General features: G+C 38.4%; 1 long non-coding RNA gene across 1 annotated transcript; it reads right to left on the bottom strand.

Moving 5' to 3' along the window:
• Window positions 1-1,254: 1,254 nt before the first annotated feature.
• LOC122034759 lies at window positions 1,255-2,799 on the bottom strand. Its single transcript, XR_006126777.1, has 2 exons — window positions 2,649-2,799; window positions 1,255-1,568 (listed from the first exon to the last, which is right to left on the bottom strand). It is a non-coding gene; the product is annotated as an uncharacterized LOC122034759 (long non-coding RNA).
• Window positions 2,800-14,351: the final 11,552 nt, after the last annotated feature.

Below are 14,351 nucleotides of genomic sequence, written 5' to 3'. Positions count from 1 at the left end.
CGAGAGGCTTGTAACGTCCGCCCTCCCTGCTAACCCTAAGGGACGGGGCTACGATACTCTACGTACGTATTACAGCGGAAGACTTAAAAAGTTATTTTTCTTAACTTATTTCAAACCGAACTACACTAACATGGTTTCATATCATGATAACAAAATCAATAAAAACTTAACATCAAGTCACCAATAGTGTATTACATTTCACAAAACCAAAGCATAGTTCTTAAAGGTTTTAAAGCAGGTTCTTAATTAGTTGTCTAGCCACCGCCACACACATCTTCGTTGCCCCTCCTGCTGCTCCTTTAACTCATCCAGCTTTTTCCTTTATCTGTGGTACAAGGAAAGTAAGCTATGAGCACTCATGGCTCAGTAAGTTCCTTTCCTACTCACTAAAACCAAAAATCAGCACATAATCTGTAACGACCACCCTCCTTACTGCTACCCTGAGGGCGACCGTTACTTAATTACTCATTCTACTAAACTAATATTGCTTTACCTTAAAGATAATAAACTTGGCATGATATATATATTGTTTTTTTTTTTTTTTTTTTCTGTTGGCATGCTGTATTATTACTAACTATTTCAGTACTGCCATTAACCAAGCTTATCAATCATACCAAAGTGTATTAGCATGTTTCCATAATAGCATTTAAAACTTGTATGCATGTATAAACCTTTGCATAGTTCGGTCATGGCTATTCCTACTAATACTGCATGCATAACAATTCATTAACAGTCAAAACTTTAACCAATAATAAGGAAACATTAAACCAAGCTAGTGTGAAACCTTAACAACAATTCCGATAGGAGTATCTGTATCAACACGACATAAACAAGCCTAAAATGCACTTTACTCATTTCAAAGCTTGAAAACAATTGTAGCACAGTTATGAACAAATGCAGGTTACGGATGTATCATACAATTCTCTATTTGGTACAGCAACTGAGCATGCAAATCTTTCTGAATTTAATCATGCTGATCATAGAACCAAAACTTACTGCAGAAATTTCATGCTATAACAGAATCTAAAGCAACTGAGCATACCACTTCACACTTCTAACTAAGTTTGCAAACTAAAAATCAGATATGAACTTCTTATATAAAAATCAAACTCAAATCAGATATGATCTTATTTCACACTTGCTGATCCGAAAGAAGCACTTACTGCAGAAATTCCAAGCAGCACTTAACCATAACAAAAGAATCATTAAAACAACCAAATACAGCAAATGAATCTATCTCTATAGCAGAAAAAGTCAAGATGAACCATACGGCAGATTCTTATTGAAGCAGATCTCACTTCACAAAACTTGAAAACTAATCCAGAAATAAGGAAAAGAACATGTTCCCAGCATAAACAGTTAATCCAACTAAATGACAGAAAGATAACGAAATTAGTAATGCAAGATAAATTCTACTCTAGCAGTAACAAAAACACCAGCAGGTACGATTTCTAAATTCTTCTAGCAAGGTCCCAAGCTTCCATATCAGCCACCACACACACACCATCAATGTCTCCTTGTCGCCTTCTTCTAGGCCACTTTAGCCTTTCCTTTATTTTTATCCATATCTGCAGTAGGAGGAAAAAGTAGTATCTATAAGCTAAAAGCTTAGTAAGTGCTTTCTACTCACAAAATCCGATACGGAATGCATAAGCATTAAAGAAAGCAGGGAAATACATGCTCAACATGAAAATAGCAAATGGAACTACATCATGCATCTCTAAAGGAAACAACAATTTAATTTGCTAAAATTGGCAACTTTGATAAAAGAACTTGTTCTGTTTGTTTCCAAATTAATACTTGTATACTTTAAAAATAATATTCAACTTTACTTGGGCCCGGCATTGTACCACTTTGCGCGCCTTTCTTAATGAGAATTGAGGTAGCTAATCCCAAAACCATTAAGACACTTCTAGACCTTATGTCTAGGGGCAACTTGGAGCCCATCCCTTGGACCTTGTGTCCGGTACATGCCCTTTAAAAGTAAAATACTTTTCTTTATATACTTCTTTAATCACTTCTTCTAAATAAATGCCTTGGCATCTATTTAAGCACTTAGTGTGCCTTGATTCTAACTTCTGAAACTTAGGATCAGATTGTATCTTAATATTGCTTTACTTGTACTTCTCTCATTTATTCAACAAACAAGAGATTTTAAACTACATGGCACTGATATAAAATATTATCCAGTACATGTTCAAATAAACTCCACAATAATTAAAGAAAGAACAACTATATCACTGAAATATAACATGATATGTTCAAACCGGATTCAACAGCCAATAACAGAACTACATGGTCATAGATGGTAATCTTAGCTAAGCTCACAGCAGCAAAAGTTTCTACACATCAAGCTTGTAGCTTGAAGTAACTTGTAGCTTGAAGTAACTTGTATCTACTTAAACATGCTTGAATTGTGAGGTAAACACATCAAAAACCTGCTGTGATAGACAAAGGAACATCAAGATTCTGTCCGTGTATTAAAAATAGCCAAAAGAACCTATCCCAAATCTTAAACCGAATTGTAAAACAAGGGTTGCAATCAATTCCATACTCCAGAATGAAAAACTGCTCTTGTTCATTACACAATAACAAAACGCAAATGAAAACCCCGAAAGCTACTCCTACCGCAGGTGAGAAGCACTTACTTTGGGTTCTTGGACTTACAACCGAAGAGATAGGGCTGCTAGGGTTCGGAGAAGTTGTTTTCCTCAACGATCTCTTGGTATCTACTTGTTCTTCTCGACGAGGGGATCACGAAGGTGTGGAGATCTCGTCGGAAGAAGTCCTCGCCGGGAGCTCTGTTTCCGCCTGAAAGAGTCGGCGCCGTCGCGAGAGAGAAGAGGAGTTTAGGTTTTTGTCCGAAAATCACTAAAGTCCTCTCTTTATAACCTAGGTAATTTGTTCTCTGTTAACCCTTAAATATTGTCCGTTCTCTCCTTAATTAACAATAGCCGCTGGCACAGTTGGTTGGCTGCGTTCTGCTTAATACGCGGCTCGCGGGTTCGAGTCTCAGCTGCAACTATTTTTTCTTCCTATTTATTCTCTATTCATTTACTACTGCTTAGATATTATTCGCTCCATATAAGGTTAACAAAAATCGTGTAGCTCAGTTGGTTGGTTGGGCCGATTACAGCTTGGGCCCGAGAAGCTGGGTTCGAATCCTAGCTCTTGCACTTTGTTTTTTTAAAACTTTCTCCACTCGGTAATAATACCAAACGGACTAAAAAATTGCATAAAAATATTCTAAAAATTCCTAAAAATCTCTAGAATATTTTAAAAGCATTTTCAAATATTTTTAAAGATATTCAGAATTCAAAATAGGGAAAATTGGGTCGTTACATAATCAAGAATGTATCAACAAGTCATAATCTCAACTAATCATGGCATAACAAACATCATCATGGCCGAAACATATACCTAGTGCATTGCATAAAACATAGCTAGACATGGTATAACAACCAAGTATCATGGTATATCAAAGCATGGCCGAAACATGTATATCAAAGTATCATAACTATGGCCGAACATGTATATCAAAGCATCATAACTATGGCCGAACATGTACATCAAAGCATCATCATATCCATGGCCGAAATCTATATATCAAGCATCAACATATCCATGGCCGAAACATGTCTATAAGGTATAGCATGAACATAACATAATCATACCTTATCATGGCATATCATAATCAAGAGCATAGCATGAAACATAGCATAATCATAAGGTGTATGCAATATGATTTTGGAAAACATGTATCCGAAAAACATGTGTATGTCTCATGATCTTTAAAACCATTTTCTTTTACATATATATACTTGAAAGTAATCTCAACATAAGGGGGATCCCGGCTATGTACCACTTACATATTGCGCGCAACCTTGTAGCTCCAAGGTAGCAAGTCTTGAACCCTACGAGGCAAACATACTAGGCCCTTAGTCCTAGGGGCACTTAGGAGCCCATCCCTAATGAGGTCCTTAGTCCCCGGGGCGCTTATGGAGCCCACCCTTGGTACAAGCCACTCACACATAAAGTAAAGTACATGTCATACATATCATGTATCATAAAAGCATGCATCACTTAGGCACACATCATATCATAAAGGTATGCATCACTTAGGCATACATCATGTCATAAAAGTATGCATCACTTAGGCATACATCATGTCATAAAGGTATGCATCACTTAGGCATACATCACATCATAAAGGCATGCATCACTTAGGCATACATCATGTCATAACAATATGCATCACTTAGGCATAGATCATAAAAACATGCATATCTTAAGCATAAAGCATATCATCAAGCATGCATGATTTAACCACATAGCATATCATGAAAGCATGCATATTTTAAGCACTAAACATAGCATTAAAGCATGCATAATTTAACCACATATCATAACATAAGCATGCATATTTTTAGCACAAAGCATATCATATCATAAAAGCATGCATATCATATCATAAGTCATAAATCACAAGCATACATATTAAGCATAAGGGTGTATCTTGTGATTATCCTATCATAGGAAACATGGTATCATATTCATCTTGGTTCTAAGCTTCCTAAACCCTTGTGGCCAAAACCCCTTTAGAGCTTAATTTAGGTTAAACACAACATCTAAGCATATGGCACCTAAATTATCATCATAACATTTTCATAGGAAGCATTATAAACATGATTAACTTAGTTTCTAAGTTCTTCTAGTCCCTAATTTCATGTGGCCGAAACCTTAAGGTGTAAAACAAGGTTCCATATGACATAAAAGCATGGACAACTTTAAATCATATTTATAACATTTTTACCAAGGAACAAGGTAAACACATTTGACACATTTGAATTAGTTCCTAAGTTCTTTAAGCCCTTAACATATGTCATGGCCGAAATTTAACAATTTCTCATTAGGGCTACAAACAAGCATACAAGCATGTGAACTTGGACTAACCTTATGTATAAATTCATACAAGGCATCATACAATAGTTATGGCCGAAACATACCCTAGCATCATTTTAGGTCATAAAACAACATATAGCAATTGAACCTTGGCTTTCTACTTATCATATTTCATGTAGAGTGACATGAGCATATTTAATTTAAGTCCTAGGGTCCCTAGGGCATCTAAACCTTCATGGCCAAGACTTACAATGGTCCATTTAGGTCATAGAAAAATTATACAAGCATGTGACACAAGCAATAGGTTATCATATTTTCATAAGAAGCATTTTAACACCTTTGGTTTAAATTCTAAGGCCTCTAAGTCATTTAAACCCTACTTGGCCAAAACTCATCAGTGTTTAAACTTGCTTCAAATAACATAAAAACATATGAAGTCATACGAGTTTCATAGCATATGTAAAGACAAGCATAATGAGTATACATATGAATTGTGTCTTAGGCTTTCTAGGTTTCTTTTTCTCTTTTTCTTTTATTTTTTCTCATGGCCGAAACCTACCATTCTTTAGCTAGGTTCTTAAGTGGCCTAAAGCATGAAAAACCTAAGTAAGTTTCATGGCAAAAGTTACTAAGAAACATATATACAAATTGGTTCATGAATAAGCTAGGACCCCTTGTAGTCATACATGTTATATGTCGTGCAACTAATTTTTCTACACCCTAATTAAGCATGAGGGCATTAAACAACTTTCATATCTAAACAGCACAGAGGTCTTGAGCATATTAAAATTTTGTTTAAGCTTTTCTAAGCTATCCATCTCATCATGGCCGAAAAACCCTAAGAAGGAGTTCATGAAATTCTAGCAATATTCAAGCATACAAATCCTTTAAGATCTTTGTATTCTATCACATGAGCATGGTTATTTAAATTTAAAGGTCTTCCTAACCCTAAACCCTTTCTTGAACGAATCATATGAGTGGGTTTTCTTTTAGTTTCAAAATATCTTCTAAGGAAGAAAAACTAATACATGATCCTTAATATTTCATAGGGAGACCCTTGTACTAGTTGGGTAAAACAATAAATTTCCCTAGCCTCTTAAGAATATTTTTGGCCAAAATTCTAGGGTTCAGTACTCCTCTGATCAAGCATCATATAGGTATAAAAGCATGAAGAAGAACCCCTCTACATAGCATAGAAAAATCTATCATGTAGTGAAGACTAGTTTAAACATCATTAGATTTTTGAAAGCCCTTCTTGGCCGAATTTTCTCAAACTTGTTTCTAGGTTTTAAAATCTTCATAAAATCTGAAAAACACTTAAAACGCCTTTTACCACAGGTGAGGGGAAGCTTACATCCTTTTCGCTTGTGGATCTAAGGTATGGTGAAGAAAAAGTAGTCTCTTCTTCTAGTTCCTTTCCCTTGATTCCTTTGCTAAGTCCTCCTTGTATCTTAGGCTTTCTTAGGGAAAAACTTGGCTTTGGGGCCAAAGATGGAGGAGAGGGGACTGTGGTGTTCTCGGTGAGGAAGAGGAAGAATGAGAGAAAATAGAATTTTCCCTTTACATATTCTCTTTTATGTTAAGGGGGAAGAGGTAGAAAACTTGGTTTTTGCTTTCCTTCTCCCTTAGCCTTTTTTTTCTATTTATTTTTATTTTTATTTATTTATTTATCCTCATCATTCATGGTGAAATAAGTGGGAATGAATCCCCTTAATTAACCTCTTTTATTTTCGGAAAGAGAAGAGAGAAAGAGGGAGAGAAAGGGAGGAAGGCAAGTTGCCTTTCTCTTGCTCTTTTCTTGTTTTCTTTTGGCTAGCTTTTACTCTTACCTTTATCATGAGTTTCCCTCCTTTGCTATCAATATCTTCTCTCTATCCCAATTGGTTTCTACTAATTAATTCTATGAATTATAATATAAGAGGTTCAAGGTTCAATCCTTGACCTTCACTTCTTTTTATTTCATTTTATTCCTTTTTGCCTCAACTCACTTCCTATTATTTTTCTAAGGCAAAATCCCACCTTCATATATTTATCTTACAAGCTTAGTGGGTATTACAGTACCCCGTACCTCATAAAAAGTTCCGGGTACTTTTGTTTCATATCGTCCTCGTGTTCCCAGGTGGCTTCTTCGAATCGTTGATTCCGCCATAAGACCTTTACTAAGGGTATTTCTTTGTTCCTTAACCTCTTTATTTCTCGGTCCAGAATCTGGATGGGTTTACTTTCGTAACTCAGGTCTTCCTGCACCTGTACCGACTGAGGCTCAATCACTTGATCTGTGCTGGGAGTACATTTCTTGAGCATCGATACATGGAACACATTGTGAATGGCGGTCATGTCTGAAGGTAGTTCTAGTCTGTATGCAACTTGGCCCACTCTTTCCAAAATCCGATACGGTCCTACGTATCGTGGACTTAGCTTGCTCCTCTTTCCGAACCTCATTATCCTTTTCATGGGGGATACTTTAAGGAATACCAAGTCTCCGATGTTGAATTCTAGCGGTCTGCGCCGTTTATCGGCATAATTCTTCTGCCGACTCTGAGCAGTTTCTATTCGTTGACGGATCTTTTGTATAGCTCGGGTGGTGTCATCAATAAGTTCCGTTCGGAACCCCATTTCCTTCTTTTCACCACTTTCATACCAGCATATAGGAGATCTACACTTCCTCCCATATAGAGCTTCGTAAGGTGCCATTCCAATAGTAGCTTGGTAGCTATTATTGTAGGTGAATTCTGCCAGGTATAAATATCGGCACCAGCTCCCCTTGAAGTCCAGGGCACAAGCTCTTAACATATCCTCCAATATTTGATTTACTCTTTCAGTCTGCCCATCAGTCTGTGGGTGGAAGGCTGTGCTAAACAACAACTTCGTGCCGAGGCCTTCTGAACGCACTCCCAAAAGTGCGAGACAAAACGTCCGTCTCTATCAGAAATAATGGTCTTAGGGATACCATGTAATCTGACGATTTCCTTAACATATAACTGAGCTAGTTGTTCAGTTGAATAAGTCATCTTGATCGCCAAAAAGTGTGCAGACTTCGTCAGTCTATCCACGATCACCCATATAGCATCATACCCGTTTGTCGTCTTGGGTAGACCTGAAATGAAATCCATGGAGATTTCTTCCCATTTCCATTCTGGAATTTGGACAGGTTGTAATAATCCACCGGGTCTCTGGGTTAGACAAGTACTGACGTACTGAGCCACTTCTCTTTTCATACCGGACCACCAAAATTTCTTTTTCAGGTCCTGGTACATCTTAGTGGAACCCGGGTGCATTGCATAAGGTGTTGTATGGGCTTCTTCCAGTATCTTCTTTCGCAACTCTTGATCCTCTGGAATACATAATCGATCCCTGAGGTATAATATTCCATCGTCTGCGATACGGAACCCGTCATTCTTTCCTTCTGCGGTCTCTTGTTTAATTCTTTGAAGGCTCGGGTCCCTGGTTTGCTTCTCTAACATGTTCTCAAATAACGTTGGTGTTATGGTAAGGGTAGAGAGTCGCCCGGACATGGTTTCAACTAATGGATACGAAACAAGTTTCAGTTTCTCGATGGATTCCCTCATCAGTTCGCTTTCAGTATTGAATAAAAAAATTCTAGCATACTGACTGAAATTAGATAGCTGACTTGTGACGATAGTAGAGGCGTTCGCCACGTCATCTTGAGCGAGAGAGTAGACTCTGGCATTGGTCATAGTGGGAGGGGCCTCCAATCTTCCTTGGTTGATTGAAGTCCCTTCTATGGCAGCTTGCATCTGGTGAAGCTGTGCGGGGGTACTCATGCTCTGGAAGTTCTGCGAAGGTGGTGCCTGAGGCTGAGTAGGGCAATTTCTTGCCAAATGACCTTCCCTTCCGCAGTTGTAGCACTTTTTGGTGCTCATAAGACATACTCCAGAATGCATCTTCCCACATGTGGCACACTGAGGGTACTTAGTCTGCTTATTGGCCGGACCACCTTTTTTTTTATTCCACTGTTTCCTCTTTCCACCTGAGTTTCCTTTCCAGTCGGTTCTGGTATTGTGCGATTTTTGTGCTCCGGTCAGTGCTTGGTCCTTGCCCTTGTTCATTGCTTCCTGATAGTGCTCGAATCGGGCCGACTAACTCCTCTCGCAGGGTCTATTAAATCCCGGCACGTTCAGAGCTATCTCGGCCTGAGCATTTTAACATTGGACCCTTTCTTTTTTCCTAGTTACGACGCACGGTCGGGCGGTTGAACCTCTTGACGGCTTCATTAACTGACAGATCACTCTATGAACTCCTCATAGTGCTTGTTGGTCACTTGCATATGGAAGAATTCTTCTAAGAACTCCTTCAAAATGTCCACTGCATTTGGTTTACTTGTCTTTTCGTCTTTACTCTGTCCCACCACATCCGGGCATCTCCGGTAAGACAGAACGACACGCATTTGACCTTCTCGTGTTCGGGCCAATCCAATAGTTCCATTATGTTCTCCACGGTTTTGAGCCAGGCTTGTGCATCCCATGGTTCACAGTTTCCGAGAATGCTTCCGGCTTAAGCCTTTGCCACTGAATTAGATAGGCCTCTTGTCGGACCATCGGAGTAGGGGCTGCCGGGGGCACTGGTGCAGCTGTAGGTACAACAGGTAGTGATTACCTGCGTCAGATCTGGTGGAGTCACTGTCCCTCCGGTTCGGGCATTGCGTGTCCTAACCATGTTTATCTAAAAGAAATAGACTAGTGTAAGTGGTTATCGATTTTAGCCAATCTAACGTACTGGTTTGTTTCTATCTATTTGTTATGGTATTATTCCTAACCTACCAATATGTAATCCTATTCTAATTTATAACTAAAAGCATAGAATAAAGCATCAAATATAAGCAAGTAAAAACATGAATCTAAAGCATGAACAACATAAGGAAAAATAAGGAATATAATGACAAACAATGTAACATAAGGAAATAAAGCATAAGCAATGTAGTAAAGAAAATAAAGCATAGGCAATATAACAAGAAAGAAAATAAAATAGAGCATAAGTCGTATAATCATGAAAATTAAGCATAAACATGTAACAAGAAAATTAAACATAAGCATATAACAATTAAACTTAACATAAACATTCTTACTTGGAGCGGCAGGTAGGAGGCTTGATGTGTGTGTAGTGAGCTGGCAATAAACTTTGGCTCTGATACCAACCTGTAACACCCGCCCTCCCTGCTAACCCTAAGGGACGGGGCTACGATACTCTACGTACGTATTACAGCGGAAGACTTAAAAAGTTATTTTTCTTAACTTATTTCAAACCGAACTACACTAACATGGTTTCATATCATGATAACAAAATCAATAAAAACTTAACATCAAGTCACCAATAGTGTATTACATTTCACAAAACCAAAGCATAGTTCTTAAAGGTTTTAAAGCAGGTTCTTAATTAGTTGCCTAGCCACCGCCACACACATCTTCGTTGCCCCTCCTGCTGCTCCTTTAACTCATCCAGCTTTTTCCTTTATCTGTGGTACAAGGAAAGTAAGCTATGAGCACTCATGGCTCAGTAAGTTCCTTTCCTACTCACTAAAACCAACAATCAACACATAATCCTTTCCTACCAGGATTCATAAACTCTAATACTTAAGCCTGGAGGTCTAGAGTTCGAATCCTCGGGGAGGCAAAAATCCACTGTCAGGGGTGGAAAGTCCTAGTGAGTAACGGCACGGCCAAAGGGTCGTCGGTCGACGACATGAGAGGTCGCCAAATGGGCCGACGACATAAGGGCCACTAGTTGGGCCGCCACAAGGGTCACCCAAGAGGCCAAAGGGCCAGGTCGTTACAAGCTAATGGCCTCCACGGACCCTAGCAGCAATCCTCCACCCCACTAGAATCGCCACACCCAACAATCTCTTCACCTGTGACCTCCACAGCTTCAAGAAGTGGAGAAGCAGTGATCGGCAGCAGGAGAAATCCACTAATAACTTGATCCGATGAATCACCTTAAGTCCAGACCAAGAAGAACATCACAAAGGGGTAAGATCTTTGAAATCTCAGAATTTCGGATGAAGCTTACCTTGATTCTGTCGCTTCCAGGTGGCATCGCCCACTTCAATCCGGTTGATGGAGAGCAACCGATCACTCTCCAGCAAACGAATTGAAGAGGATGAATGAGAAGTTCAATTGGCTTGAGACGATGCAGATTCCATGCCCCTCATTGAACCCTAAATCGGATCTCCTGGACGGGGGAAAGAACCAACTGAGGAAGCGATCACACCTCCGGAGATGGCTTGGACATCTTCAGTACCTTCAAGATCAGGCGACCTTCCTCTGGTGACGCGTTGAAGCCGAGCTCGCAGGTGGACGACGCTCTCCGTCGGCGTAGGGTGCGTCGGATCGTCCGTGAGAGAGAAATCGAGAGGGAGAGGATGGAGGATCAGCAACTCGCTCCCTCCTAAAGCTTCGGTGGTTGCTTTGCCCCGGCGACACCGAGAAGAGAAGGAGGAATCACCGATCGTCGCTCATCTGCGAGGGAGATCGGAGAAGGAAGGGAGGTCGGGGAAGGAAGGATCGGCTTCGGGTTTGGGGGAAACGGCGCTTGGGAAGAGAATTAAAGGAAAGAAAATAATTTATAATTATAAACATTTCCTCACCTAAACGGGTATCCCAAACAGGCCTTATTTGTACCCAAAATTGATTCCCTCAAAACCCGTCTTACGAGCTCTGAAAAATTTCCAGAAAATTTCTAAAAATCCCCGAAAAATCCAATAAAATTTTCCGTCCAATAATATTTATTATTTACTTTTACGGTATCTTACACAGAGAACTTATCGAGATTATGACTGTAAATTATCAACAGTATGGGACTAGACTAGTGATAACTAAAGATGTTCATTCCTTTGCCAGTGTATTCCCGACCAGGATCTAGTATCACCAGCTTGATCCTCAGTATTATCAGACTCATCAGCAGGACAGGTATAATTTAATTGAAGGATTCGGGTATGGGAACACTCAACAAGGAAATTCTGATTGGTCCCAACATTATCAGTCATATCTTCAGCATCAGCCTGAGAAGTATTTTTGGGGACAGTCACAACAACAACTTATACAACATCAAGAAACACAGTTCCAGCCAAGAACATATTCATCGACACAATTACAGTTGCATTCAGATCAACCTACTGCATCAATTCGTGAGGAGATGGATATAGAGTTTGTGATATTCCTGACTTTTATTCTGCTTCTCTACATGATTCTTCTAATATTTTACATTGTGATGTTGTAGTTGATCCTGATAATTTTGTTGTTGATGATATTGTTGTTCCAGATAGTCTTGATATTGCAGGTATAGAAGATGATGATGGAAGTGTAGGGGAGACCCAAGAATCGCTTCCAATGACTATTCCACCACCATTTGAGCTAGTTGAGCCTGCTATTTTACTTAGTGATGATGGAAGTGTAGGGGAAACTCAATAATCACTTCCATTGATTGAACTTGATCCAGAGCCAGTACCTTTACCTGATCGAGATGATGCCACATTCACTATACTAGAGCCTCCAGGTATCTTTTCAGGATGGTAAGGATGATATTTCTTCTGAATTTTTAGGAAATACCATGGAGGTAGTTCATTTTGATTGTAGTGGATGTGACATGTCTTTTGATTCATGCTCTATTTATATTGATATTGTTTCTGATACATCTCACACAGCATGCGTGTAGGGAATGCATCCTTTTCTTTTTAGTGTGGAGGAATTTTTTAGATATTTCATTTGCAGTCAATCACGCAAGGATGCATTCTACCACTTGAAGAAAGCCCTAACATTTTATGCAATAATGAAGCTCCTGGAGTGGACACTCCAACTGAACCGTCTTCGTCCACCGGAGAAAATTTTTGAGGAGTCAAAGGTGGAGGGAGCGATCTTCACTTCACCTACAACCATTCCACTTCCAGAATGGCTTCTGGAACTGAATCGATTTCGACCACCAGAAATTCAGGGGAGTTGGTTCCATCTCACTTCTATTTTTCTTTCTACTTGTATATATTTCTTTGCTTTGTTTGCATTGTTTGCTTTTGCATGGTAGTTCATTTTTAGTTGTCTTGTTGGTTTTCTTAATAAATTTCCTATGCATTCTTTTTATCATTTTAGAAATTGTGAAAGCTAGTTAAATTTGATTGTCGAATTTGATGATTATTGTTATGATTGGATTCTTGGATTATATGTGATTACAACTTGATAATGGATTCTATGTTGATAGATTGAGATGATAATTTTTGATATACCTAGTGAGGATATTTTTGAGCCTATTATTCCTATCGATGTGTGATGCACTTGTGGTTAATGCTACTCTAGAACTTGCTTAATTCTTTCAAGACCACATTATCATAGGTTTGCATGATTTTTATGAAGGCTATCTCACTTTCTTTTATTCATCCCTTTTATTATCACATGCTTCTTGAATAAATTCATATCATCCATCATTTCATTCTTTTCTCTCTTTCATTTATTTCCATTTATTTCACTCTCTTACTCTCTTGGGATGTGGATATCTTGGATGCTACATGATGAGTGTTTTGCCCGAGACGGACAAAAATTTAAGTGTGGGGGGAGAGAAATAGCTTAGTGGAATTTAAGGAAAGCATAGGTGAACCATGCTTGATCACCATTGGTAAACCATGCTTTATCTTTTTATTTGAGCTATTAATGATATTGTATAGTAATGCACAACATGTTGAAAAAAAAAGTTCAAAAAGAAAAAAAAAAGTGAAATCAGGAAAAAAAAAAAACAGCAAATGAAAAAAAAACAAAAACAGCAAAGAAACAAAAAAAAAACAAAAAAAATAAAAAATAAAAAAATAAAAAATATTTTGACATGTTGTGTCATTTTTATTTATTTGTGGTAGAATTTTTATGAGTGATAATTTTTACTTTAGTGATATTGAGATATTATTGTATATCATGTGTAGATTTTTTAGTGTGAAACTTGTATGGATTGATTATATTCACTTCGAAGGGAGAACTTATTAGATTCAACAATAAACATGCTAAGCAGATTAGTTGCTTAGTCAGATCAACAACTTAATGTAAACTTTAGTTATCATTGCTCTGTTAAACAAGAGAACCTAACTAATGAATTTCCTACTTAGCAAAAGTACATTTGCTTGCTTATCAGGGGCTGCTATAAGTGGAAACGCAACTTTAGGGAATACAAATATAGATAATGGTTTGCTTGGCACAGGAATATTACCTATCTTGGATTCTTCAAGAACCTTCCACAAGGTGGCTTCTTCAACATCATTACTGAGCTTGGATGTCTTATCATCTTCGTTAAGGACTAATGCAACTGGTTTAAGTGAAAGTATGACTTCACAAGGTGATTTCAAATCACTGAGTGCTCCAATAAATGGAGGTTTTTTAAATGCCGTGGAAGTTCAAATGGCTGGTGGAGCAGCAGGGGAAGATAGAGTACAAGCTGTATGTTCAGAAGAAAATGGCTTCCTT

This window comes from Zingiber officinale, chromosome 11B (genome assembly GCF_018446385.1).
Source record: "Zingiber officinale cultivar Zhangliang chromosome 11B, Zo_v1.1, whole genome shotgun sequence".
Lineage (NCBI taxonomy): Eukaryota > Viridiplantae > Streptophyta > Magnoliopsida > Zingiberales > Zingiberaceae > Zingiber > Zingiber officinale.
This window is presented reverse-complemented; position numbering and strand designations above follow the sequence as displayed.